The sequence below is a fragment of the Rhipicephalus sanguineus genome, chromosome 4 (assembly GCF_013339695.2).
Source record: "Rhipicephalus sanguineus isolate Rsan-2018 chromosome 4, BIME_Rsan_1.4, whole genome shotgun sequence".
Classification (NCBI taxonomy): Eukaryota; Metazoa; Arthropoda; class Arachnida; order Ixodida; family Ixodidae; genus Rhipicephalus; species Rhipicephalus sanguineus.
The window spans coordinates 68,327,437-68,354,157 of record NC_051179.1 but is presented as its reverse complement, the minus strand read 5'-3'; the positions used below and the strand labels follow the sequence as shown (position 1 = coordinate 68,354,157).

The window sequence follows — 26,721 nt, the reverse complement described above, 5'->3', positions numbered from 1 at the left end:
AGACCCTCACTAGTGAATCTTACTGGTCTTTCGACATGGCGCTGGTTTTCGACAATTTATGTAACGCTGGTTTGTACATTGTTGTGATGGGATAGCAGCGTAAGCCTTAACATATATGCGAAGAAACCTACGCCCTGACATACAAATAACAGAGCGAGATAGATATTCATAGAGATTCATAGATGCGCAATGCGATTTCGTCTTCTGAACTTTGTGGGTGGACATCCAGAGAAGAGGCCGTCCCACATGATTCTGAAGCAAACGTTGACTTAAGTCAGGGTAGTATCTAATACGTTCTCCAATGACGAAGCTAAACACACTATAACAAACAAACATAGATGGAGGAATTAATATTAAATGAAATACATTCTCTGTTACTATCGATAGCCGAACAGATGTTTGGAACCACCAGCCACCTACTGCATTCGCATACATTGTTCTGCCAATATTTGCAGCAATATAGAGAGGCATTTAATACCGCGTATTACCCGTCTCTTGCTATCGAATCTAAGACTGACTCTGAAACCGAAGAAACCCCACCGTACTTCCCAGTACGACGACACAATAATTCTTAATAAACGGCAGATCAAAGTACGTCGGGGTTTGAGTCCTTAAAAAGCATTCTGAAACTTTTTGTACAACTGTCAGAAACGACTCGTTATAAAGCATGCTATTGCTGCATCATCTAATCACCAACTAATATCGTATCTTAGGAACATTCAACTTCTCTTTGGCTATTGTACAGAGTTTCACTGCACTGTACAAATTTGAGTGAACAGACAGTAGTTGTATCTCGCAGCCCACCACAGCTTTTTGTATTGCCTGTCTGTTTTTTTTTTGCATAACTGATAAACGTTGTGTATTGCATAGCCTTTAACAGCCTCTTCTATAAGCTCGATCGCTCATTAAATGTTTTGCACACTAGTGACTTTCTGCTATAAATTCGAGCAACATAACCTAAAGGATAACTCTTAGTTTATAATGCAGTGTGTCTTAATTAAAAACAACAAATAGATCAATAACTGCTGCCTGCATTAAAAAAAGAGAAAACGATAGACCGCTTCAATATGGTGAGTGCAATCTGATTTATGCAATAAATATATTACTCCAAGATAGCATAAGAAGTACAGACTCCCAGCGCCATATAATAATTCATTTTCCAATAGTTCCTAAAGACAGAACTTTCCTATTAATTTCAGTTTTACGCATGCAAACCGCACGAGCAAGTTACGGTCCACTGGAGTGTTTCCCAATTAAAATGTCCGATAAGCAAATTTAAAACACGGCAAGGCGTTTAATACGGTAGAATTATACTGATCGAGGAGCAGCCCAGAAAAAAATAAGAGGACTAATACTTGGGTAAGCTCTCGTTCAACCGCTGTCATTAGGCTAATGTAAGCGAATAATTATGCAGATAACTTCCGGCCATATCGTTAAGCAGGAAAGATCGATCGTGCTATTTGCATCGCAGAAGGCTTCCTCTGAAACGCCGACACCAACCTTGACCCCATTTTTCAATATTTGCACTCTTTATTAAAAAAATCAAGGGTAAAAGGGAAGCAGAAGCTATTGACTGTTTGCAACGAAGCAAGTTAAAGTGGTCGGGCGGAGGAATTGCCACTTGGTGCGTCAGAAATATTTCCGACTGCATGAAACATTGGTATTATGTATCGGAAGCAGGGGCGTAGCCAAACGGGGGGGGGGGGGGGGTTGAGGGGGATCAACCCCCCCCCCCCCGAAATTTTTCAGTTTTGCTTGCGTATAGATACACGCACACATACAAACGCACGCACGAACATACATAAAGTATGGTTGAACCCCCCCCGAAAAAAATTTCTGGCTACGCCCCTGATCTGAAGGATGATACGGTGTCGTGTGGCAAAGGATAAAAAAAAAATAATTTAGATGATACATTAAAGAAAGAAGCAATTAAGCTAGGATATCATTGCCAAAAGTGACACGGCATGAACAAGTGAGTAACTTCTAATGTTTAATTGCACTCGCATGCAAGATACACACTTTTACATTATCACGCCACAGAATTTACGCCTTTATGCCGCTGACGCTTTGGAACTGCAATCACACACACACACACACACACGCAAACACAAACACAAACACACACACACACACACACACGCACACACACACGCACACACGCACACAAACACACACACACACACACACACACACACACACACACACACACACACACACACACACACACACACACACACACACACACACACACACACACACACCTGACCAAAGAGCGCATAACTAATGCATCACCATTGTTCGCATTATCGCGAGAATAAAAAAAACTGTTAAATGCAAAGGCGCTTCCAAAGAAATGAACTTTGATCAAACATTGTTTTGCGCGCGTTTTAAAGTTATGAAGAGTATTTATGCTATGGTAACGTACTCTAACGGCTTGGAAAAACCACGTAGTAGTCGTTGAATATCTTAGACTAAGTAGTATTTTAGATCGGAGTACAACTACGCAGGAATATGTGAAGGGGGTATTTAAGAAGGAACTCACTAATATGATTTTGCATACTAATTTCAACACACTGCTTGCTAGTCCGCGTTATCACGGCTTACGAATTAGGTATGTAAAATGAACTACGTTTTCCTCAGTGCTGATTCACTACGTCATCTTGCTCTAGTACTTTAGATCCCACGCATATTGACAAGCGGTCATCACAGAGGCAAGTTAGACTTACAAAAGTGAACACAAGCGAGAAAAAACGAACAACACAAACACTCTAATTCATTCATTCATTCATTCATTCATTCATTCATTCATTCATTCATTCATTCATTCATTCATTCATTCATTCATTCATAAAATGATTCTGAGCATGACATTCGTGCAGAAACTTACCCCGGATGATGAATGCGAATGCATTTCTACTCAGACTCGTTAGACACTTGTCGCTCTAAGCTGTGGCGATTAATTGAAAATTTAACGTACCCAGTAGCGAGACACTGCTTTTCAAAAATTATGGCAACCCTGTTTTTTGCCGATGGCCAAATCCACCGTCATACGTAGAGCCGACAACGCTCGCTCAACTAGTTAGTCGTTGCTGCTTGGAACTTCGTCATGAGTTCGATTCCCGGTGGTTGCGTTTTTTTATGTTGTCGGCCCTTATAAAAAGCACAGCTCTGATGTTTATGCCTTATCTCGACATGTCGGCTCAACATACGCGACTTCTGTTAAACTTGTGCACTCACGCCTTACATGATTCCATGATTGTGTTTGTTTTGTTTCAGTACATATGTGCATTACAGGCAAAACACGCTTTACAGGAGGACAGGGCAAACAAAGTGAGGGTCGCGCTGATTGGAATCTGCGGTGTGAATGCATGATATATACAATTATATATATATATATATATATATATATATATATATATATATATATATATATATATATATATATATATATATATATATATATATATATATATATATGATAACGATGTAAGTCTTAGTCAGAATACACGATTAACTCACATTACTGACTCATTGTGATCATCAGTCACTCTCATAGCTGTAATCTTATGCTCGAAAGCTTGCCAATTGTGCTGTAAGCATTTTTCAAGAAATAGCCGACATAAAGCGATGGTGGACCCATTAAATGGTCCTAAATACTTCGTAGCACTGGAGTGAACGATTAAATGTCTTCTTTTTTTTGTCACGCGAAAGGTGCAGTATCAACAGATACCAAGTCTCCGTTTTCCCACAACTGCGATACCAAAAAAGCTTACTAACAATTACTGCAAGAGAAACACTTGCGAATATTTTAATGCACTAGAAAACGTGTATGTATGTATGTATGTATGTATGTATGTATGTATGTATGTATGTATGTATGTATGTATGTATGTATGTATGTATGTATGTATGTATGTATGTATGTATGTATGTATGTATGTATGTATGTATGTATGTATGTATGTATGTATGTATGTATGTATGTATGTATGTATGTATGTATGTATGTATGTATGTATGTATGTATGTATGTATAATTTCAGTTTTGTCGTTGACATAAGTACTTTCACTGAACGCTCAGGTTCTACATTAGAGGCGCATACTTTGTAACATCCTTATATGGTGTAATTTGAACAGGTTACGAGACCAGATGGTCATTGTTTTACTTTCGCGGCATCTTGACCTTTATATAACGTTTTATTTACAACCTGTCCTACAAAGCCTGCATTTGTATGACGAGGCATACTGATGGCGCAGCATTTTATAACGCGTTCTTCAAGAACCTTCCGCTGATGCAGTCTAAAGCGAGATATGGAATATACGGCCAAGCCAACAATCTCATTCAAATGGTAACCAAGGAAATAGAAAGTTTCTAACTGCCTTCTTCAATCAACTGCACGCTTTTAGTCACATAAACAAAACATAAACAAGCAATTCAAGTTATCGGTCATACGGGATGCTCTGCTATTGTGAAGACGCAGGCATGTAGACCCGAGGTCGATGGGTTACTTTTTCATTGATCGAGCTCAAGTTAAGGAAACGTGAAGCACGGCGGCCTGCTTGAACTAGAACTACCGCGTGCGTTCAACCAAAGTCGTTCGGGCAATACATCACATAGAGGCGCGAAATATTGACGTCGCAGGCTTATATCCTCTACCCCCTCTGCACCAGCTGACGATGGCCAGGCACGAACCACGGACAAAAGGCAGTCCCAACATGGCGGCGCCTGTCACACGAGAAGGGGCCCCTGCAGGTAGCCAAGCCGTGGCAGCGGCAGAGCAGCTATTTTGGCCCCCTCTCTGCCCCACACAAATGGGCCCCGCGGTCCAAAAAAAGCGCCTCCTCAGCCAACGCGCCGCTGGCAGCCGCTCACCAAGTTCACCCAGGCAAGGCACACACGCATGTCGTCTGCAACGGCTCCAGCCAGAGCGAGTGAGCAGACGACACACCGGCGTGGGCCGGACGTCGTCTACCCCAACCACCCCGGAGTAGTTTTTAAGGAGGAAGGATGTGCGTACACTTCCGGGCTTTTCGCGACTGTGCGGTGGCGGAGCTTTTCTGTACAGTACATCTTTGTCAGCACCGCGCTACAAAATTCACAAACATGCATTCACAAACAAACTCAGTTGCGATGAGTGTTGGATGAAGCGGTGCACCACGGTGCCCCGGCGTGAGTCGAAGCAATTCGTCGCAACTACCTTTACTTGTTTTTTCGGAACCTTAAGGTGCAGTGTAAAATAAATATCGGAGCGCACCACCTATGGCGACTTGTGGCATAAAAAAATTATCGATTGTGTCCTCCTTACACCAGTGGTCACCTGAAGCGACATCGATCATTCTGTCGACACGATTGTCCTATGCTAGAATAGTAAGCTCTAGATGATCTACAGAGCAAATATCTAAACAAAAAGCCGTTAAAGCTTTACTGTGCTTTCTGCCATCCTGCATTTTTTAAATCTCCATAATATAATTATAACCTTCTTCCTTCTCGTGAAAGATAGCCCACTAAATATTTAGATCGAGTCCACTTTCTTCCACCAATCTTGCTTTTCTTTGCCTCACGTGCGTCTTCGCAAAAGAAACACAAGCCTAGACATACAAATTACACACAAATTGGTTGTGGGTTCGAGGGTTGTGGGTTGTGGATGCAAAGGTTGTGAGATCGGATCGCATCAACGGAAAGGGTGATTTTTCGTCCACTTCAGTTTCTTTCAACTTAAGTGAGAATCATTACAAGACAGTTAAGAAACCACAAATAAAGTTCCCTATGCTTTCCTTGGCTTAACTGTCTGTCGGTTTCATTAGTTGTGTATAATACAGACAAACGAGCCCCTCGGACCATTGCCGTACTTTCGTACGTTCATGGAGCTCTGGCATTTGATGATGAAAAAGACGAACAATTCATTCTTTACCACCGATGACGGCAGGCATGCCTTAAATATTTGTAGCCAACACAGTTTATAGAACACGCTAAGTATGTTCAATGATCCACATTCGCTTTTCTTTCCGAGAAGAGTTTTTAACATAAGAGAAGCCATGAAAAGAAGTTGAACAGCTGGGAACAAGTGGGAACAGGTGGGGGCACTCGTTGCCTTTATCTATAGCCCTGTGATACTTTTTTTGTGATACATTTCCTTATGATTGAGAGTAGGAGCAAGTGCAGTCTGTTTAAACTCTACTCAAAGAGGCATCTAGGAGATCCTTGATTAGTGGGGTTTTGTGGCGCAAGGGCCATGGGTGGCCAAAGAGCGCCATGTCTATTATGTGGTGTCAGCGATGACCAATGATTACGATGACCGGGTGTATTGTGGCTGTATAGAGGCCTAAAATGACGTGCTTTAAAGAAGCGTAAAAGATGTGTATACAGTATAAAATTATGGCAGTGATAAGTGGTGTGATCTATGGGTGTGGGATAAATGACGAGTGAGCATGGTATTTACAAGTGAGAGGCGGGATAACTGCACGAATGCCTCCTCAAGGCCTTTGAGCCCAAAGGCCGGGAGGCAGGTGCTTCCTTTGATAGAGTTACCGCAACAACAGCCTGAATCATGAGGGCGCGCTACGAGCGCCTGGAAAAATAACGTTGAAGTTATGGACATCGTTTAGAAATTCGAAGAGAGACTGATATTTAAAAAGTGGTTCTCTGCCAATGAACATACCGGGATGGAGTGGGAACTGCAGGTAGATTGATGAAAAATGCTTTTTTCTGAGATCGCCAAGTTCCGTGCATTGCAGTAAGGTGTGGAGTATAATGAGGGGGTCGCCACAATGGTCACACACAGGTGGATCGCCTCCGGACAAAATGTATGAATGTGTACTGTATGTGTGGCCAATCCTAAGTCTGCAAAGTGTAACTTCTGTGTAGCGTGACTTCGATACCGGCGGCCAATTACCTAGATGCGGTTTGATAACGTGTAGCTTATTTCTTGTCTGCATATCCCATGTGGTCTGCCAAAAGGCCCTGAGCTTTCTTTTGAGGAAGGGTTTTAAGTCTAGCGGGGGAATAGCTATGAGCGTACTGGGACTGTTTCCGTGGGCGGATACTGCTAGGTGATCCGCCAACACGTTGCCTGCAATCTCGCGGTGCCCTGGCACCCAGCACACTACGACATGCTGCTCGAGTGTGTATATCGTGCATAAAAGAGAGTACAGCGAGACAAGGACAGGGTTTTTGTGTTTTTTCAGAGTTTTTAAAGCTTTTACCACGCTTAGGGAGTCCGTATAGATAATTGCCTTTTGTAGTTTTGATTGTTTTATGTGCTTAACGGCCGCAAGTGTCGCGTAAGCTTCCGCTGTGAAGATACTTGAGTTTGGGTGCAGAATACCGGAATCGGAAAAGGATGGACCAACCGCTGCGTACGACACAGAAGTATTGGACTTTGAGGCATCTGTATAGAATTCTGGACACGTGTATTTGTGCTGGAGTTCGAGGAAGTGTGTACGGATATGTGCAAGTGGCGCGTGCTTGGTAACTTCCACGAAAGAAACATCACAGTCTATAAGCTGCCACTGCCACGGCGGGAGATGTGGAGCGGGAGCCATAAGAGAGTGTTCGAGAATTGGCACACCCATTTCTTCAGCTAGAGCCCTCACACGAAGTGAGTACGGCTGTCTCACCGAAGGACGGTTGTCGAAAAGGGCAGAACTGGACAAATCATTGATTGTGGAGTGTGAGGGGTGTTCCTTGTTTGCGTTCACCTTCAGAAAATATACAAAAGATAGGTAAGATCTCTGTAGGTGTAGCGACCACTCGTCCGATTCGACGTAGAGGCTTTCCACGGGGCTGGTGCGAAAGGCGCCCGTAGAGAGGCGAATGCCTAGATGGTGGACAGGGTCAAGCATCTTCAAGGCGCTTGGTGTCGCCGACTGATAGATTATTGCCCCGTAGTCTAGGCGAGTGCGTATGAGGATTTTATACAAGTTCATCAGACACTTTTTGTCACTACCCCACGTAGTGTGTGACAACACTTTTAGAACATTCATTGTTTTTAGGCATTTGTTTTTTAAATATTTAATGTGCGATACGAACGTAAGCTTACTATCCAGAATTAGGCCTAAGAATTTGTGCTCCGTCTTCACGGAGAGATGTTGACCATGCAGGTCAATATCTGGATATGGATGAAGGCTTCTCTTTCGAGAGAACAGGACACAGGTGCTTTTTTTGAGGGTTAAGGCTGAAACCATTCTCGTCCGCCCATTTGGAGATCTTGTTCAGCCCTAGCTGGACCTGACGCTCACAGATCGAAAGGTTGCACGACTTAAAACCGACCTGTACATCGTCGACGTATGTGCAATAAAACATATTTCGTGGCATGCAGAGGCGCAGGGAATTCATTTTGATAATAAAGAGTGTACAGCTAAGTACACCACCCTGTGGCACTCCCGTTTCTTGAAGAAATGGTCTTGATAGAACATTTCCTACCCGGACTCGAAACGTACGATCCGACAAGTAGCTCTCTATTATATCTAGCATTCTACCACGTACACCAAGGTGGGACAGGTCTCTTAATATTCCAAAGCGCCATGTTGTGTCGTAAGCCTTTTCCATATCGAGGAACACAGAAAGAAAGAACTGCCTGTGGGCGAATGCGTCACGGATTTGTGCCTCGATACGCAACAGGTGGTCAGTGGTGGATCTGCCCTCGCGAAATCCGCACTGGTACGGGTCGAGTAGATTGTTCGTTTCCAGGAAATGTATTAGTCGGCGGTTTATCATCTTTTCGAAAAGTTTACACAGACAGCTTGTCAGCGCGATGGGCCTGTAACTCGTAACGGAGGATGGATCTTTGCCCTGTTTAAGAATAGGAATGACAATCGCCTCTTTCCATGACGAGGGGATCTCGCCGGAAAACCAGATGTCATTATACAGGGAAAGTAAGGTTTTTTTCGTTTCGGCAGGTAGGTTTTTCAACATGTCATATACCACACGGTCAGAACCTGGGGCGGAATTACTGCAGCAGCTTAGTGATACCTGTAGCTCAGCTAAGCTGAAAGGCTGGTTATATGCCTCGTGCTTTGTGCTTTTCCGCTCTAGTTTCTGCTTTTCTATTCTTGTTTTGTGCCGTTGGAAGACTTCAGAGTAATGTGCGGAACTGGACACTTGTTCGAAGTGTGCGCCTAGGTAGTTCACCTGGTCTTCCAAGCTGTCACCTTCTGTGCTTACTAGAGGAAGTGAATACGGTTGTCTTCCTACTACCCTAGTGACCCTGTTCCAGACTTTACCCTCATGTGTATATGAACTAATTCCTGATAAAAACTTCTGCCAACTTTCTCTTCTAGCCTGTCGGCGCGTCCTCCTGCCTTGGGACTTTATGTTCTTAAAGTTTATAAGGTTCTCTGCTGTCGGAGAATCGCGAAGCAACCTCCACGCCTTGTTTTGCCTGTTTCGCGCAATTCGACAGTCATTATTCCACCATGGGACACGTTGTTTTCGAGACTGTCCGCTTGTTTGTGGGATGCATTTGCTTGCAGCATCTATCAAAAAGGCTACAAAGTAGTCCACAGCAGCTTGTATACTTAAGGTACACATGTCAGTCCAGCTTAAGAGGGTAAGTTTTCGAAACTGTTCCCAATCGGCTGTTTCGGTCTGCCATTTAGGAACCTGTGGAGGACATTGATTTGTTATTGCTGCGCTTAGCTCTATTGGGAAGTGGTCACTTCCGTAGGGATTCCCAATAACTTTCCAAGTAAGGACTGGAAGAAGGGATGGAGATGTGATGCTGAGGTCTATGGACGAGTAGGTATTGTTGGCGAGGTTATAATATGTTGGCTCTTTCCGATTGAACAGACACGCGCCGGAAGAGAAGAGAAACTGTTCAATCAGACGACCTCGCGCATCGCAGCGAGAGTCACCCCATAGACCACTATGCGCATTTAAGTCCCCAAGGACCAGATAAGGTTCCGGCAGTTCATCCACCAAGGACTGGAATTCTTGTTTTTGTAGGTGGTATTGTGGCGGTATGTATAGAGAGCAAATGGTGATGAGTTTATCTAGAAGAACTGCTCGAACAGCCACTGCCTCCAGGGGACGTCTGTAGTGGTAAATGTGTACATGCTACTGATTGGTTGACTATAATGGCTACACCACCGGATGATACGGTGGCATCATCTCGGTCCTTTCGAAAAATGAGGTAGTTTCGTAGAAAGTTTGTGCGTTGTGGTTTTAAATGTGTCTCTTGCACACACAGCACTTTTGGATTGAGTTCGTGAAGGAGTTCTTGAATGTCATCGAGGTTTCGAAGAAGGCCTCGGATATTCCACTGTAATATTTGTGTGTGCATATTAATCATACAAAGGTGCTGTGTGTAGAATAAGGAAGTGTGGAGTGTTCAAGTGAAACACTGTTTCAGGAGGCAGGACGGTCATCCGGCCCCGTTATTGGCTTTCTTGTTTTCTTGGCGCGGTCCAGAGAACTGCGCCGGTGTTTCGGCACCAGTGGTGCCAATGCCGTGTCCATTGCCTCCTCGGAGGCACTGGATGCCCGCACGGTCGGGCTAGTGGCTCGAGTTTTGGGCCTCGCCTGGTGAGACGAGGCCTTGAGACCCGACGTGCCTGGAGTCGCCGGTCCCTGTTCGCGAGTTGGCGGAGTAGACTTAACTACTACCGCCGTGGGGGCAGGCGCCACAGCCGACGGGTAGCTCTGTGCAGGCCGAAGGAGTGGCGGAGGCCGATGCGACGTTGCCCCCCGTCGCGCCGCATCAGCGTAGGGTGTGGTGTGGAAGGGTGAGCGCCTTTTACGGGCTTCGCGGAAAGAAATGTTCTCTTTGTACTTCAATGTGATGATGTCTTTTTCTTTTTGCCAGTATGGACATGAACGTGAGTATGCAGGATGGTTGCCGTTACAGTTGACGCAGTGTGGTGGCTCAGCACAGTTATCGGAGGGGTGACCTTGTACACCGCATTTAGCACAAGTTTGATGACCACGGCAGCTCAGTGATCCGTGGCCGAATCTCTGGCATTGGAAGCAGCGTCTGGGGTTGGGAATGTATTGTCTGACACTTAATTTTATGTAGCCTGTTTCAATGGTTTGGGGAACAACACTGGTTGCAAATGTAAGAATCAGGTGTTTCGTTGGGATTTCTTTTCCTTCTCTTCTAATAACGATTCGTTTCACATCAGTTACGTTCTGGCTTTTCCATCCCTCTAGCAGTTCAGCTTCAGACAAGTCAAGGAGGTCTACTTCAGAAACGACACCGCGTGAGGTGTTCATGGACCTATGGGGTGACACTGTAATGGCTATGCTTCCAAGTGATACGAGAGTGCTGAGTTTTTCATACTGTTGTTTCGCTGTGACTTCGAGAAGAAGGTCACCGCTCGTCATTTTGGTTACCTTGTAGCCCGGCCCTAAGGCTTCGGTCAAGGATTTTGCAACTGTGAACGGAGAGATAGTTCTTGCGAGTTTGTCAGGGTTCTGGCTGTGAAGGACATGAAATTTCGGAAACGTTTCTGTTGGTCGGGTCAGAGAATTAAGCACTTCATCGGTGCGTACCCTCTTGTGAGGGTAACGATCAAGGAGACGGGGGAATGGAGCTGTTTCCATTATAGTTGTGTGTGTTTCGGCAGCAGTGGCGGCCACCCACCATGGAGTCCAACTTGGGGACGCTGCAGCACTTATGAACTAAGGCTGCAGACGCCAGCCGTACAATGCAGCTATAACCTAATATATTATGTCCAAGAGAGGACACATATACACGGTTAACCCGGGCCGCCTACGAAAATGGGGAAGTAACCGAAGAGATTAGAAGACAGGACAGCGAGGAAAGAAGATAGGAAAGTGAAAGCTCAGAGAGGGGGATAGGAAAAGGCGACCGCCGATTTCCCCTGGGTGGGTCAGCCCAGGGGTGCCGTCTACGTGAAGCCGGGGCCAAAGGGTGTGTTGCCTCTGCCGGGGGGCCTTAAAGGTCCAATCACCCGGCGTCGGCTCAACCCCCAGGATCCCCTTTTCCCCGGACACGGCAAAGCCACGCACGGCTAGGCGTGGGAGGGGGTCGAAACCCCCCCGTTAGCTCGGGTCCGTGGTGTCGCTACACACCAAACGCCTGCTTCCGCAGACGCCCCTGCGGGGCAGGAGATCCTTGAGGATAAGGACAACGTGATGTGATATCACTACTCTCTAGCCTGTTGTGCCTTCGTCTACCTATGTTTATCTCCACATTTTGCTACATCAGGTCCTTCATATTCCTGCGTTTATGTTTATTTCAGGTTACTGTTAAATCACTCGGTAGAGCGGTGAACCATTTAAAGCTATCACCACAATCTCCCTTTACGTCCAGGTTTGAACGAATGTGGATAAATAAACTGCCGATGGCGAGCGAAGCAGTATTAACAGGAACGTGCCAGGGAGCTCGTAAAACAGGTCGTCGGAGGCTACGACGTGGTCTGGTTTGACCACTAACACGTCAATCGACCCAAGAGGCGACGGTTAGATAGAACATATGGCAATAAAGTGCTTAGAATCGGCCCCTAAAGAGGGGAAAAAAGGAGTCGTGGTGCGCATACGGCTCAAGCACTTACAATGTGGCAGATGTGTAGGCTGTTTGGTGTGTGCCTTTTGCTGTTTCCACGGAAACAGTCCAGTGTTTACAGCCTCTGCCATGAAATATTTCTCTATTCTCATCCAAGCAGGAGCTGAGTCCATTCAACTGTCCTTAAGAGCAGCGAGGTGCACTCAACTGGAGATTGGTGTACTACTACTCTCGCCACAAACCCTGAAAACGTTCTTGCGGACACGTTTGGCCTTGAAGCTGAGCCTCCTTGCACGTGCGTCGTCATGGCAACGGACATGCACAGTGCCGGTTTGTTCTCCTCTCCCGCGCACCCATCTCCGTTGGTTGGCGAGAGCTGCGAGCCGGCGACCACGGAGAAATGTGGACAGCGTGCCGCCGCTTGACGCGCGAGGGCATCGACACGAGGGACACCACCGCGGTGCGCTTTCCGCTGTAGTTCCTGCTATCGATCAACAAGCATAGTTTAATCGCGTTCAACGAAGGCACATTTTAACGCGGTAGCGTTAAAGAGCTCGTTTCGCAGAAATTCCGGTGTCGGCGTCAGTGTCTGCGTCGTTGGTTGTGAGCAAAAAATCAGCGTTGTCCGTGACCGAAAAATCGAGAGAGCCACAAAAAAGAAATAGATAACAAAAATATTCGGTTCCAGAGAGAATCGAACCCAGGCCTTATGCGCGACAAGCAGGTGTTCCACCACAGGGCCACACCTTTTTCTTTTTGCTTTCGTGTCTGGACACAGAGCCACACCATCCCTTGAAACTTCTTCAAAAAAAAAAAAAAACGCTATGTGAATGCCATGTAGCGGAAGGAGTCTGCTTAACGCATGTAATATGACGTGGCAGAAGCGTAGCATCGCGCCAGGCGTCAAAACGTGAACTGCGCAACGAGTGGGTGTTTCAAAGGCCCACCCATTACAAAGCGCTCAGACATATTTAATCACCATCATCGGCAAAAGCATCAACAAAGTTAGCAGCAGCATAGGCTCGCGTGTTGCCTTACGGACGCGTAGTGGGCCCTTCGCTGATTCGCAAAAGGAATAATTATGGCGTAGTGGGCACTTAACAACTGTACTTGTATTAGGCATTCTAGGATAGTCTGCAACGGCCAATGTTACTTGCATAGAGGTTCGTTTCCTTGCAGCACGGTTGAGGCATGCACCGAGAACCGAAGCCAGGCTAGCAATTGAGAAGGCGATGCGCACAGGGCCCGATTGCGCTATCGCGTTCTACTCTTGAAGGCGAAGCTCAAGCGTCCTCCAAGTTTTTGCTCATTCGAAAGAAGTACAGTGAGCGATCGGCAGTAACAACGATTGGAGAGGTCATTTAATGGCTGTAAAAATGTACAGCTGAGCCGAGCTGGTGGGCTCGAGTTTAGTTTGTCGCTACGACTTTTTGACATAGACTGAATGCAAAAGCGCTCGCGTACGATGCTTTTGGTTTCGTTTAGAGACCCTCTGGTGCTCTAGTAAGCAAACTTGACTCTGCAACGCCGCCTATTACAGACCGTTATTGTTCGGAGGCGTCGCGACTCCGCGATTTTTTAATGGGAGTGGCGACCATAGAAGTGAAAGTAGTTTTCATTGGTGTTCTGCATGCATTAATATTTCTTACTTCTGAAATCACACACGTATATTTCGTATATATGTCGTTCTAATCTTATGCCTTCTCAGACTGCTGTGTGCGCGTTTGTCGCATCTGTTATTTATTCCAATTATGTTTTTTTTTACAGATTTCCCGTGGTTATGTACGATAGAGCTAGGTTTGCAATATGCGTGTCGCAAAAAAAAAAAAAAATAAAGAGATGGAAATTGGATGCATCATGTAGTTTTTCTTTTCTGTCGTCTCTCCTAGTCCGTTCGTACCACGCACCACGTAATACGAAAGCATACCCCTAGCCGTCCACCATGCTGTTCCTTTTATTGCCAGACTCAAACCAAACTATTTACTCTAGCCTCTTGCACAGACCACTGCGGCAGGGAAGGAACCATTGAACACATCCTGTGCCATTGTCCTAAATACAGCTCCCAGAGACAGTCCATCTCAGCAGTATTTGCGCGCCTCGATGAGCAGCCGCTCTCTAAGCGATCCATCTTGGAACGCCGGAAAACTTGAGCTTCACAACAGACAGCGACAAAGGCACTGCTGAAGTTTGTGCAAGCTACTCGCCTTGTTGAACGATTATGACATTTCCGTGTATGTGCGTTCATACTTCCCTCTCACATTCTCCTCTCCCTTACTTTTCTGTCTCCCATTACTCCGTCCCCAGTGCAGGGTAGCAAACTAGATGTTTGTTTCCTGGTTAACCTTCCTGCCTTTCCTCAATACATTTATCTCTCTCTCTGCGCTTAAATTACTGCCAAATCTTAAGAGAAAAACTGCTAATTCTGATTTTGATTGCGCATTGTGCAGCGCCATCTATGGAGCGCCGGGGGCGAGCGGCCTCGGGGGTTGCTTCTGGCCCTGTGCCCAGACATTAAGGCGGCCGGCGGTGGCCGAGGAGCCATGTGGGCAACAGGAAGAGTCGACGGCGCTCCCAGAGAGGAGAATAAGTTGCAGGAGGAGGAGGAGGAGGAGGAGGAGAGGCATTGAGACGTCGCAGGTGGAGTATCCAGGCCGACGGGTCGCTCGCTGGGGCAACGGCAAGAACGCGGCGGGACGCAGCACCGGCGACGCGAACCACCCGGTCGCGGAAGCCACACGCAGAGCCAGAGGGAACTGGCGAAGTCTGGAGTAATCTCCCCTCCCGTCTGTATAAAGACGCGTCGGAATACTTGTTTCCCTCTCGGATGTGACGTAAAAGCAAGAGCCTGGCTCGGGAACCGAAGGCGTCACGGAAGAACAGATATGGGCGACATATAAACGCGGCCTCAAAGGTGCCGCCCAGGGCTGGAGCGAAAACAAGTCGTAAAACATTTTTTTTTTTTTTGCGGCGCTGATGTACGGAAAAGAGCTTGCGCTCTGGGCATCGAAGACAATGAACTGGGAACGCGAGCGCTAACTCGTGTATAAGGTTGGGGATGGTGAAGAAGCAATGTTTGAAAACAGTAACTGGTGCTGCACGAGAAACGCTCGTGTTGCTAGTTAATGAAACAAAGCCTTTAATAATATCCTTGCAAACGCCATTAATTATTCTGTTGCGATGAAGTGGAACGCTGTGGTTTGTGGAACTTGCATTTCCCCGAGTGCATGTGGAGGACTGCTACACATAAGAGTGCTATCACGTCAATCATATGCGTGCGCAGGATTCTACGTTGGGGGGGGGGGGGGGAGCCTTTGCACGCCGTGCGCACACCTATGACACTAATACAGTTCTTTGTGAGTTGTGGTGAACATTCCTATGACACTTACTCCTATATTCTTCTGACAGCCCTTTAGTATTTCGCGCTCTTTGTCGTTTTCATTCACAGTTTCTATAGCGTCCGCTCGATCGAAGTGGAGATTGGAGTTATTTGACCGGCGCACCTCGTACCGCTTACCTTCAACCACGTGTTAGTTGCCCATCTTTAATCTTTACCCAGGTTGCGAACTGCAAAGCTCGCGTATTAATAGAGCGCGTCCCGCTAGCAGCTGTGCCAGGAAGTGTCGCGCTACCGCAACGCAAGCAACAATGCGGAAAAGCGTAAACAGTGCAGGATGAGAGAATAAGAGAAAAAAAAAGAGAGAGGACGCAACAACGTGTACTTCCCGAGTTAGAATCGGGAAGGTAACGGGTTAGTGGCGTCATTAGAGAGTCCACGTGACCGACGATCAAGCGCGGTAAAGTTTGCCAACACTGTCGCAATGCTGTTGGTTGGTGCTCGTCCGGTCATGCTCCACGGAGCTCTTCTAGGGGCGCGTGTGGCAGGGTCGCGACATTGCGCAAGGAAGTAAAGCCTGAGTTCTGGAATTCTCGCGCGATAAATAAATCAAGCTCGAGCCGCGACGCTTACAAAAACTGCCAACTCGTGCCAGGTCTCCGCTAAGACTCCTCATTAAAATAAAACTTAAAAAAAAAGCTTACAAGGCTCCCTTGTTTTCGTACAAGTCTGATATTTCTCTCTCGACCTCTGAGAAAAACAAGTTACGCAAAGGTAGCACATAATCATGTTAGGCTTGCGAAGTATTCCTTCGAAACCACAAATAAATATAATTGTCGACTTGGCAGGGAACGGCTGCACTGTCGCCGAAAGTGTAGCTCTTTTTTTTTCTTTTTTTAACTTTGCGTGAGATTGATTGACTTTGACGTTGTGTATGTGCTACCTGTCCTGTTATATCTCTTTACATTCGGAAATAAAACAGCACGAAAGGCGGAGCACATGAGAAAGGAAGGCACGAACAACAACGCTGACTTACAACAAAGGTTTATTTGTCAACACCGCGCAATACATACTTGCGCAGTCTAAAACGAAGGAAGGAAGGAACAATTGCCTTGACGGTAAAGGTGATTAAATGATCTATCAGATGGTTGTACGCGTAATGTGCACGGTTTACAGCGATGATGCTGATAGTTTGTTCATATTATCTTTGCTTATCACTGTTACTTCTTTCCTTCGTTTTGGACTGCGCAAGTATATATTGCGCGGTGTTGAAGATTAAACCATCGTTGTAAGTCAGCGCTGTTGTTTGTGTCTTCCGTTCTCTTGTGCTCCGTCTTTTGCGCTGTTTTCTTTCCGCTATGTCGTACCAACACGCCCAAGCATCCACTTTAGCTGTGTTTACATTCTCAACTTTCAAAACTCCCCGATGCTTTTCCCCGGTGTAGGGCATCATACCGGTTATTCTGAGCGGGTTAACATAGCTGCCTTTCCTTTCTCCTCCTGTTTTCCTTCCTTGCGTCAAACAACAGCGGCCTGGCACGACACTGTTGCTTCTCGTATCTTAACGGGGACATTACAACAGAGTCAGCACACGGAAACATTCTAACAACGTTAGTAAACAGGCAGTGCTCGGTAATTTAGCCGCACGCAAGCCTCTATCAGGACAAGAGAGATTTCGATAATTCGCATCAGCTGACCATGGTAGTTGTCGAGGCGTTCGAAGTAAACAGAAGCGAGTTTTCACTGTCAAAAAAAAGAAAGAAAAAAAGAAACAGATTCCGTTTTTGTCACGGTAACTGTAGCTGACGACGCTGTTATGCAATCTACGGTGATGTTTGACACCTTCTTTTTTTTCCTGTTGTACAATGGTATACATTCCGTGGCCATGTCCAATAAAATATGACCCGTTAGTAGCTCTGTGCCCTCGTGTCTTCTGTCGTCCTGAATTTTTCTTTCTGTTTTTTTGCTGCTCCAAGCCTCAAGCTTTTAATGCACATTGTGTGTGGACAGTTCCGACGAATAAAAGCAGCACTCGATACTTGACAGCTGCGTCTCGTTTCCTTCTAAATGTCAACGAAAGTTACCCTACCCCCGTAACCAACGTTTTGCTGAAAGACCTACTTCAAATCTCTCCCGCTGTTCTGCCATCACCAAGTACTCGGCGGACTCTCAAGGACGCTATCCTCGACTTCCTCGCATGACATTCTACGGAAGATTTACCAGCGCGCATGCGCATAACCCTTGCACTATTGCTTCAGCGGTCGTCCTTCACCTTCCATCGAGATTGAAGGTGAAGGAAACCCACGTGTACGCATAAACCACGGCACTCACTAAGCTCATAAAGCTTCTATTTATGAGTGCATGACCTGGATCTTAACGACGTAAATCGGCGTGTCGCAAAATTCACCGTAATAAAGAAAACCGAAGATCAATGCGTCCGACTTTCTTTTTTTTTTAAGGTCAAAACAGAAGCGAGGCGCGTGAGAGTTCTGAGGTTTCCAACTCACGACCTCGTTCTCACTGGCCTGAAAGCTATAGCCATTTTGCCACTGCGACGAGTAGTACATTAATCTGTCTTGCCCACAAGTACGAGTATCCACAGCTACGAGTTTGCCCGCGAGTATGAGTACCCACAAGGTCGTGCGCAGCCAGACGTGCGAAGTTTACGGAAATCCACGCACACTGACTTTATTTGTAATGCTTACTGAACCATTGCACTTGCGGCGCACCTCAGACGAGTGCGCGAAGTTTTCTTCTAATGTTTGAAGTATGAATCTATGGCCTGAGCGACCCAATGAAGGCTGCTGTTGCCGCAAGTGGTGGTTGGAGCCAAAAGCGGTCCGAGTGCGAGTCGGAATCGATTCATCACCAAGGGCTGTGACGTTCCTTCTTCCTTTTTTTATTTCTTCCCTCGCGCAATGCCGTATTTCGGTCCCGTGTGTAAACATTCCCCTGTCGTCGACGTGGGCGCTCGCGCCCCACTTTCGACGTGCCGAAGTGGCACAGGGGAGGGGGGTGAGGGGAACGTGTGCGGGGAGGGGGTAACCGTTCGGAGGGACCAAAAAGCGCGTCCGTCCGTGGCTGCTCGCGCGTGACGTCACCCCCCGCGAGTTCCACGAGAAAAAGTTGGCAGTCGCCCTTGCACAAAATGGCAGGTCACGGCCGCTCGGCCGTCAAGGCACACACTATGAGTCCCGAGAATGCCGGGCTAAACATAAACAACCAGGGTCAGTGAACGGTCGCCGGCAGATCGTGTTCACGGCGTGAAAAATGAGGGCCAGACGCGCGTCTCTGTCTTACGTGTCTCGAACGGTTGCGCGACCACGCATACAGGCGCCGATGTCTCGCGAACTGTCACGTCCGCCGCCACATACTTTGGCAGTGATAAGTCCTGTCGGCGAAAACTGTCGTGCGTGACAAACGTCTGCAGAACGATGCCTTAATTATGACGCGAGTAAGAGCAGTGAGCTGAGAGCCCAGGACTGTTACCGTATTTCGTTTGCCAATGAAAGAGCTGGTGCGTGACGTGTGTTTGTTGTGTATTTTTCTCTTGTCTCCAGATCGCCCGCAATCGTTGCTACAAAGTACGCTACATAAACCATGTCGCCCGTGGCAACGTACACCCTCGCAATTGTCCAAAATTTTTTGCAGCATGTTACAGTTCCTGTAAAACTTGAAGGCGAAATCCTGCTCTGCTTCCCACTTCGTAATGTATTAGTTTGTAAAATTAGGCACTAGACTTTTGAAAGACGCGACGAGCCGTCCTGGAGATACAGGCATTAAATGGCAATGACCTTGAAGTACTCAGTCTATTAATTTTTGCGGTTTTAAGTGCCGAAACCACGATATGATAACGAAGCACGCCCTAGTAGGTGACTCCTGAAAATTCGACCATCTTGTGTTCTTTAAACGTGCACTGACATCGGCCAGTGCACGGGCCTCTAGCATTTCGCCTCCGTCGTAATGCGACCGCCGCGGCCGAGATCGAACCCGCGACCTTCGGGTGATATCTCCGGGTAACCGCGACAGTTGCCACTGTGCCACCACGGCGGACTAGCGAGTCGTTTGTGAACGCGATGTTTAGGTTTTAACAATGCAGCCATTTTCTTCCTCGGAAGAATCCTCACTCCGACGACTGCAGCAGGCCGTGTAGAAGAATCGGCACAGCAGGACGTTAAAGTCAGCCAGGAATAGCTCTCAGCAACTCCGACTAGGCTTCCGCGCTGCTAACGCCAGCGTGCGGGCTTGGGTCAGCGTGCGGGCGCACAGCTGTTCACTCAGACGATGTAATGAGTCGTACAATGCACACGTGAAGTAACGACGGTGCGCCTGCGGAAGACGGTGCAGTCGGTGTCCTGACATGGAAGCTAGAGCAGTGTTAAAGAGCTGCACTAAAAATTATAATATTAGTTACACTATGATCAGACCCACACTTATAACTGCGTGTGCCGTTTGGGAACCGTACACCGACAAAGACAGAAGGTGCACAGAGAAAGGCCGTTAGATTGACTTACTCGAAATATCTTAGTCATGACATACCCATCCCAACTAATCGAAAATAAAGACATTCCCTTGCCGAGAATTATTTGACCTGGTTACATTACTATCCTTGTTCCTGACTAACAAGCTCGATATATTTGCCCCAACGTGTACCTGTTCCGCTAGCGACAAGACCAACATGACGTGCCAAATACTATTCTTAACACCGTTTCACGCCAGAAACGACACGTTTAAGAACTCCGCTTCTTTCGTATATCGTATATAATGGGACAGACTAAATGATGCACCAAGCATTTACATCGAGTAACCTGAATGGGATACGCATTCCTCGTTTTTACCATACCCTGCAGCAGCTTTGTATTTATGGTACTTGGATTTCTTTGTATGTATTTATTGTATATTCCCTATCAGGGCCCTTTTAGGACTTGAAGTATGCAATAAGTAAATAACCAAATAAGTGAATAAATAAATAAACGATCAACGCGCTCGTCATTGCGTAGCGTGTATGCAGCATGATTATGAGTGCAAAACAGCGCAGCCGACAGGAGGGGGACAGAAGAGGACACAGACACCTCCTGTCGGCTGCGCTGTTTTGCACTAATAATCATGTTGTACCAACACGCCCAATCCCACAGTCTTCTACGTGTATGCAGCTTTCTTTATATTCAAGCGCGACTTCGTACTAACTATCCTAAAGGGTTATTGATAAAAATGAAACTGTTAATATCACGTGGTGAGCGCCAAGCAGTACATTAAGTCTATAAATTAAACGTGATGTATACAACTCAACGACGCGTGCAGAGTACTACGTCCTACCTTCCTTTTTTAAAGACGATAGCCTTTCTTGGGATACTTAAACGGAGAAATTTTGGTCTGTCTTTCTGTCTTTCTGTTTGTCGGCACGTCACTCGATTCAGCCACTCGGCCAAAGTCCAACCACTTGCCCAAGGTCCAGCCATCTTGAACGGCTGACTAGGTTCATACTTGTGTGCATTGTCGATCAAAAAGCAAACATTACGCATACCTGAGGCGCAACGTTACTAGGTAAGTATTAGGTGGTGTGTTCCTTTAACAGAAAATACATACATACGTAATTCTAAAGACCCTAGTTTCTTAAGCTGCGCTGAAAATGCGACTGCGCTGAAACTTGCCTTCCTCCGTGCCCTCTGCACGAGCTCATTGTTGTGCTTCGGTTTCGGTTCTGTATTGCACTGCACGAATGCCTTGGGACGCCGCTCTGGCATTCCTGTTTTACCCAGGCGACGTGTAAATAAAAGAGTGTGTGGAGAATACTCGTTCAGTGCGGACGTTTCTTCTGCTTCAGCGCTTCGCGCCAAACCGCGTGTTGGGGCTGGCTGGCGTCCCCGCCGGTCGCGTTGGTCACCGCCGGTCTTCGCCTGCTGCTGCGCCGGGACTACCAGCCTGCAACACAGCACTCAAGTTTCCCGACGTATTGCCAGATGGCGTCCATATCTGACGCAGCGCCTCTTCTATCGTCTTTAGACGACATTTGCAGCGAAGCACGCAGATACGCGGCCAATTTTTTTTGCGTTCACTGGTCGTATGTCTTAGCAGATGCAAGCTTGATTCGGCGGTCTCACGAGACTGTGGACATGGTTCCGTCGGCGATTGTCCTCATGTAAAACAAATGCCCTTTGCCTTCAGAACTGCGTCATATTTTATGCATCCCTTGGGACGCCTATACTGCAGCTGCAAAGAGACAGACCTGAAGATATTTCAGCGGCGAAAATACGATGCAGCACCGTTAACCTGCGCCGATTTCGCGTTGCGATAAGTTGAAGCTGAAATATGATGGCAACTGACCTTACCACACATAAAAAAATGGCACGAGAAAACAACGACACTAAAAATGCTTCGCGCGTCTGTGTATAGAAGAGCGCGTATCGCCCACATTTACTACAATTCGATCATGTTATTTTCATATATTTGCGGTTTGCTTCCCCGCGCGCGCTAGTGTAGTGCCGGCCTTCTTTACGAAAGAAGGCAGGAGTCAGAGGAAGATGGAAGCTTGTGACGAAAAATTCGTAAACAGGGGGTGTGCTGGAGCCGACGTTTCGACAAGCGGACTTGTCTTCTTCAAGGCTGCAACTATGACCTTGAAGAAGACGAGCCCGCTTGTCGAAACGTCGGCTCCAGCACACCCCCAGTTTACTAATTTTTCATCACGACCTTATTTACTGTTATTCAACGCGTGGCCTCCGCAATAAGCTCCGGCACCGCTATCGGAGCTTATCGCGGAGACCACTATCAACGCAACCGCGAAGAGAGGGCGCGTGTTTATGACGTATCTCCGGCGCAGGGTAGGGGCCTAACGACAATGCGTACAAATCGTGTTGAGCCATAATTACGCTGTTATATCCTTCATAACGCTTTCTGTGGAAACCTGCCGTTAAGGCATACTCTCGTGGTCGTTCCAGAGTACACTTTGGCAGTGTTGCATACATATAAAATGCCACCAAACGTCATTGATGCTATGCTATAAGCGGGCACCATTTACGTTAAGGAAGGAGGGTCATCGCTTCCGTACCTGGTTAATTGTCCTTGTAAAAGACGTTTAAAGCTGTTCTTCGCCGCCTCCGTAGCCGAGCAGCGGAACGCACAAACGACCACCTGAATATAATGTTGGTTTGAATATGATCTTGGCTATATGTTACGGCCAGAATCACATCGATACCATAACCGAGTAAGCGGGGGAGCAGTGACGGCCCGATGATGACATGACGAAAACACGTTGAAAGAAAAGCTCACTGTAGTCGCTGCTTTAGCACCTTCATACACTCGCCGTAGTACCCTAGTGGCTAAAATTAGCCGCCAATTTTGAGGAAGCGGGTTCGATTTGAAGAAGGCAGCATTTCGATAGCGGCGAAAAAGCCACACACACACACACACACACACACACACACACACACACACACACACACACACACACACACACACACACACACACACACACACACACACACACGCACACGCACGCACGCACGCACGCACACACACACACACACACACACACACACACACACACAAAAAAAAACAAATACAAAAATACCTGTACTTAGATTTGGGTGCGCCTTAAAGAACCGCAGGTGGTCCGGAAGTTATCCTGCGGCTCCCACTATGGCGTACCTTATAATGATATCCCGAGTCTGGCAGGTAAAATACCAGAATTACATTTTTTTACAAGTTGCGTACAAACTTGATGCCTAGTTGAAGGCACGAAATATTGTCTCAAAGAGAAGCGGCAACGAAATAGATAGTTTGGCAAGCCGTTGCTTATGTTTTTTTTTGCTTCATCTTCTTCCATCAGTTCAATACTGGAGCTATACGGGCCATGTCCAGGCCGATCAGAAGTAACGGGTTGCCTTGTCCCAAGAAGAGCATGAAGCAGCTCTAGAGGCTGGCACTCCCCCAATCCTTGCCCCACCCACGAGCTTCAGGAGAGATCCTTGACCGGTTCCAACATCGACGATCAGCTAAGGCTGGTCGTGAAGACACAGAAAGCTGTTCGAGCGCAAGGCATCCTCGAGTAATGGCGTGTATCCTAAGATTCCCTGTAAATAAAGATTTTTATTCTCTCTCTCTCTCTCAGCCTGAATCGCAGAGCTAGATAGGTGCGGCGAGACCGCGATGCCGTGGCAAACCCTTTTCAGGGTCTACGGGCAAATGCGAGTCACCCTTGCGCAAACGTGTACGTGGTGCCTGATGCGTTCGGTGCAATATTGATCCTTGCTGGAGCGTTGTAATCTTCTCACCACGCTACCGAAAATCATTAAGGGACACAAGAAGTGGGATGATTGTTCATTTAACAAAGGGCTGGCGTATAGTTCACAAAGATAGCGCAGAAATAAATTATAGCGTTGCATGTTTCTCGTTAACCCTTTCAGGTGCACCTCAACTGCATGGCGGGACGTTAGGGTTAAAAAGCATTGCTTTACACCAAAGAAAAGAAACACTGCACGAAAATACACATCTACGCTGTTTAAGGCGGGGCATTTCTTTTTTTTTACATTAAATCACTTCATTACTACTATCTCTTGGGGCTATTGGAAGATGCATTCGACAGTAAAGTATGGCGAATTGCGTAGGAAGCGTTTTGCAACGCGTAGCAGGCTTTCCTATCAGAAGAGCTCTACCGTGGCCTTGCACCCTAGCGTGCTTTTTCTATTTGCAAAGAATTAAATCGAGTTACTCGAGTTAGACTGCATTGTGAACGATATTAGGATCCTCTACAGCGAAATAATGAGCAGATTGTTCACGTTTTGTGCCAAGCTTCGTGTCGCGCACAGAAACAGACGCTCAAGGACTCTCGCGCTCGGTATGCAGCGAGCACGGCAGCAGTACGTCCCCGGCCGCGGGACACCGTCGAACAAATATAGCGCTCTAAATGCAGGACGACCGCAACCAAAAGGAAGAACCAAGTGGCTCGTCCTGGCTCCAGCAGTTCCCATTGTGTACTCCTATAACGAATACTGCGGCACGGCTCACATTGCTGGAATGCAGCGGTGCTTGCAAGACGGTCGCACGCACTGCAAGACAAAAGGTGCCCCGCAAATCGGTCTCACCTCAAGGACGATGCAATTCTTGTGCCGTGGGCGCCGTGACCTCTTGCAGGAGAGATGGTCGCGTCGGGAACCGCGGCCACAAAGAAGAAGAAGAAAAGACGGGACAAGGTCCGGGTCGGTCGACCACGGTCTTGCCGCCCAGAAGTACCACCCAAGTGACGACCCGAAAGGACTTCTTCCGTCGCCAAGCACACAGCCAAGACAGAGACTGAGCCAAGCTAGGACTAAAAACGACGCGAGGGGTTGCCGCCGGTGGTTTCGGGCCTGGCAGCGGCGGTGGGCCCTCTACTCTCCCCCCCTCACACTCTCTTCTCTCTCTTTTTGTGCTCACTGTAGTTCTCTGCAGCCCTCGTCGCCCCGGGCCCTACTCCTCCTCAACCCCTCCCCTCATTCTTTCTGTTGTATAGCGTTGTTGCTTTTGTCTTTCGCTCGCGTACCTTCTTTCTCTTTCCACCCTCTCTGTCACTTCACCGTAGTGCACCTCTCCTGCTACTCGTGATTCTACAGCTAAACCTTGCCACCCCTTTCGAACGACCTCCTTCAGTACCAACCCTTCTGACCCCCCCTTTGCGCGCTGCATATCTTCGTAGCATTCGTACTGCCTTCTTTCCCATCTCTTGTGTCCTTCTCGCAGTCTCTTCTTTTACACTGTATTTTATCTTTGATTCGCACACATTTTTTTTTCTTATTCGTCCGCTGACTCTCCCCTCTGGGCAAGCTCCCGCGATGAGCACTGCCAACACGAGAAGGAACGTAGCCGAGTCACAGAAAGCCTCGCGAGGGGGGGTTGAAATGGAAGGGTCGTTTAAAATAAAAGCTCCTCCGAGAAGTAGAACACAGCCAGCGGCACACAAGAAGGGTTGAAAGAGAAAGAACCGAAAAGCGGCCGTTTTGTTATTTATGTGCTTAACTGTCGTCGTCTTCTTCTTCTTCCATTGCTGTTTTGTTTTCTCATGGTAATTTTGTTTACAAGCTTGCCCACTGATGTCGAGGAGCGGGCAAAACGCCCCTTCCGCGCGGCCTGGGTCCTAGATTCTGCTTTCGGCATTGCAACACCGGGAGGACGAGTGAGTCTTCTCTTGGCAACGAAGGGTTTCGAGTACGCCGCGGGCCTCATTTTCTTTCCCCACGGTGTTGTGAAGAAAAACTTGAGCTATAGCAGCTATCGCAAGCTGCAGTAGTGTAGAAACTATGACTAAAGCTTACACAAGACGCGATCAGCATAGTCAGGGATAGAAAACTACATTGTCTGCCGGCCTGTGTCCTCCGTACTAAATAATAATAACGAGCTGCTGTCGCAGTGCTGTTTAGCGAATGCTTCGGAATTCTTGGGCTGGTAATGGCATGGTTAAAATTTGTGCACAGCACTGATGCACAGTGGCTACAATTTCTGAAAGTAGCATGACCTCATGTTAGACGTAATTACCCCAAAAAACCACGCCGCGAACAGTGCCAGGTCCAGTGCTGGGCAGTATCGAAGACACATGTATCTTAGATACTATCTTAGATACTCTTTGGGCATCTTGTATCTGTATCGCGATACGTCTCGCAAGACAAGTATCTGTATCTGTATTTCCGATACATTCAATAATGTATCGTGTATCTTAAGATACAAGATACTGCTATCGCGATACAACCGTGCGGAACAATAATCGCTGGCCGAACTCCGCTCCTCAAACTGGTACTGGCGCCACTAAGCTATCTTAATAAAACTAAAGGCTGTGATGAAATTTTATCTTTCCGCCAGTGCCCTCCAGTGAGGGCAGTAGATGAGGCCTGCGCGTCCATATATTGGTGGAGCAGAGTCACGTGGCAGTGCTCCCGCAGTCCCGACAGAAAC

The 26,721-nt window shown here is 47.1% G+C and overlaps 1 protein-coding gene across 1 annotated transcript in view; it reads right to left on the bottom strand.

The window, feature by feature from the left end:
• Nucleotides 1-25,113, bottom strand: part of LOC119390185 (calcium-transporting ATPase sarcoplasmic/endoplasmic reticulum type) — a 139,802-nt gene extending 114,689 nt beyond the window's left edge. Inside the window, exon 1 of the mRNA XM_037657746.2 lies at nucleotides 24,882-25,113. The gene's annotated coding sequence lies outside the window, so the exon portion shown is untranslated. The remainder of the gene's footprint in view (nucleotides 1-24,881) is intronic.
• Nucleotides 25,114-26,721: the final 1,608 nt, after the last annotated feature.